Here is a 3310-nt window from a genome sequence, read left to right as displayed (position 1 = left end):
TCTGTGAGTGCCGCTCCTCTGCTGCGTCCGGGGGCGGGGTCCTTCCATATGGGTCTGGTTATCCAGAGGACAGAAGAGCAAAAAACGGAGAACCAAAGACATATGAGGGGGAAAATGCAGCAGCAGAATAGTGAGTGCAGCTCTGGAGTATAATACAGGATGTAACTCAGGATAAGTAATGTATGTACACAGTGACTGCACCAGCAGAATAGTGAGTGCAGCTCTGCAGTATAATACAGGATGTAACTCAGGATCAGTACAGGATAAGTAATGTATGTACACAGTGACTGCACCAGCAGAATAGTGAGTGCAGCTCTGGAGTATAATACAGGATGTAACTCAGGATCAGTACAGGATAAGTAATGTATGTACACAGTGACTGCACCAGCAGAATAGTGAGTGCAGCTCTGGAGTATAATACAAGATGTAACTCAGGATCAGTACAGGATAAGTAATGTATGTACACAGTGACTGCACCAGCAGAATAGTGAGTGCAGCTCTGGAGTATAATACAGGATGTAACTCAGGATCAGTACAGGATAAGTAATGTATGTACACAGTGACTCCACCAGCAGAATAGTGAGTGCAGCTCTGGAGTATAATACAGGATGTAACTCAGGATCAGTACAGGATAAGTAATGTATGTACACAGTGACTCCACCAGCAGAATAGAGAGTACAGCTCTGGAGTATAATACAGGATGTAACTCAGGATCAGTACAGGATAAGTAATGTATGTACACAGTGACTGCACCAGCAGAATAGAGAGTACAGCTCTGGAGTATAATACAGGATGTAACTCAGGATCAGTACAGGATAAGTAATGTATGTACACAGTGACTGCACCAGCAGAATAGTGAGTGCAGCTCTGGAGTATAATACAGGATAAGTAATGTATGTACACAGTGACTGCACCAGCAGAATAGTGAGTGCAGCTCTGGAGTATAATACAGGATGTAACTCAGGATCAGTACAGGATAAGTAATGTATGTACACAGTGACTGCACCAGCAGAATAGTGAGTGCAGCTCTGGAGTATAATACAGGATGTAACTCGGGATCAGTACAGGATAAGTAATGTATGTACACAGTGACTGCACCAGCAGAATAGTGAGTGCAGCTCTGGAGTATAATACAGGATGTAACTCAGGATCAGTACAGGATAAGTAATGTATGTACACAGTGACTGCACCAGCAGAATAGTGAGTGCAGCTCTGCAGTATAATACAGGATGTAACTCAGGATCAGTACAGGATAAATAATGTATGTACACAGTGACTGCACCAGCAGAATAGTGAGTGCAGCTCTGGAGTATAATACAGGATAAGTAATGTATGTACACAGTGACTGCACCAGCAGAATAGTGAGTGCAGCTCTGGAGTATAATACAGGATGTAACTCAGGATCAGTACAGGATAAGTAATGTATGTACACAGTGACTGCACCAGCAGAATAGTGAGTGCAGCTCTGGAGTATAATACAGGATGTACCTCAGGATAAGTAATGTATGTACACAGTGACTGCACCAGCAGAATAGTGAGTGCAGCTCTGGAGTATAATACAGGATGTAACTCAGGATCAGTACAGGATAAGTAATGTATGTACACAGTGACTGCACCAGCAGAATAGTGAGTGCAGCTCTGGGGTATAATACAGGATGTAACTCAGGATCAGTGCAGTATAAGTAACGTATGTACACAGTGACTGTACCAGCAGAATAGTGAGTGCAGCTCTGGAGTATAATACAGGATGTAACTCAGGATCAGTACAGGATCAGTAATGTATGTACACAGTGACTGCCCCAGCAGAATAGTGAGTGCAGCTCTGGAGTATAATACAGGATGTAACTCAGGATCAGTACAGGATAAGTAATGTATGTACACAGTGACTCCACCAGCAGAATAGTGAGTGCAGCTCTGCAGTATAATACTGGATGTAACTCGGGATCAGTACAGGAGAAGTAATGTATGTACACAGTGACTGCACCAGCAGAATAGTGAGTGCAGCTCTGGAGTATAATACAGGATGTAACTCAGGATCAGTACAGGATAAGTAATGTATGTACACAGTGACTGCACCAGCAGAATAGTGAGTGCAGCTCTGGAGTATAATACAGGAGGTAACTCAGGATCAGTACAGGATAAGTAATGTATGTACACAGTGACTGCACCAGCAGAATAGTGAGTGCAGCTCTGGAGTATAATACAGGATGTAACTCCGGATCAGTACAGGATAAGTAATGTATGTACACAGTGACTGCACCAGCAGAATAGTGAGTGCAGCTCTGGAGTATAATACAGGATGTAACTCAGGATCAGTACAGGATAAGTAATGTATGTACACAGTGACTGCACCAGCAGAATAGTGAGTGCAGCTCTGGAGTATAATACAGGATAAGTAATGTATGTACACAGTGACTGCACCAGCAGAATAGTGAGTGCAGCTCTGCAGTATAATACAGGATGTAACTCGGGATCAGTACAGGAGAAGTAATGTATGTGCACAGTGACTGCACCAGCAGAATAGTGAGCTGCAGCTCTGGAGTATAACACATGATGTAACTGAGGATCAGTACAGGATAAGTAATGTATGTACACAGTGACTGCACCAGCAGAATAGTGAGTGCAGCTCTGGAGTATAATACAGGATGTAACTCAGGATCAGTACAGGATAAGTAATGTATGTATACAGTGACTGCACCAGCAGAATAGTGAGTGCAGCTCTGGAGAATAATACAGGATGTAACTCAGGATCAGTACAGGATAGGTAATGTATGTACACAGTGACTGCACCAGCAGAATAGTGAGTGCAGCTCTGGAGTATAATACAGGATGTAACTCGGGATCAGTACAGGAGAAGTAATGTATGTACACAGTGACTGCACCAGCAGAATAGTGAGTGCAGCTCTGGAGTATAATACAGGATAAGTAATGTATGTACACAGTGACTGCACCAGCAGAATAGTGAGTGCAGCTCTGCAGTATAATACAGGATGTAACTCGGGATCAGTACAGGAGAAGTAATGTATGTCCCCTGTGACAGCACCATATGAGGTTGTCCTTATAGGTCTCTGTTGGGACAGGAAGCGAGAGAGAAGGTCCCCTCCCCTCCTCCAGTGTCCTTTCTGTCCCTACGGGATGGATAGCAGGAGAACCATTAGTTACAGTGGGCTGGAGTCCGGCCTCTCCTCGCAGCTCCTCATGTTCCTGCTAGCAGGTCTCTAAGAAGAGGTCCGCTAGCCTCCCCAGATACCTACTTACCTGCATGCCTTTGGATAGCCATGGTATGTCGGTCCCACGGGGGCTCGGTGGT

General features: G+C 44.4%; 1 protein-coding gene across 1 annotated transcript in view; it reads right to left on the bottom strand.

The window, feature by feature from the left end:
• LOC121008516 (TBC1 domain family member 10B-like) overlaps window positions 1–3310 on the bottom strand; it is a 959042-nt gene that overhangs the window by 378332 nt on the left and 577400 nt on the right. The gene's annotated exons all lie outside the window — the stretch shown is intronic.

Source organism: Bufo bufo, chromosome 7 (assembly GCF_905171765.1).
Source record: "Bufo bufo chromosome 7, aBufBuf1.1, whole genome shotgun sequence".
NCBI lineage: Eukaryota > Metazoa > Chordata > Amphibia > Anura > Bufonidae > Bufo > Bufo bufo.
Note: the sequence above shows the minus strand (reverse complement) of the source record. Positions and strands in the feature narration are given on the sequence as shown.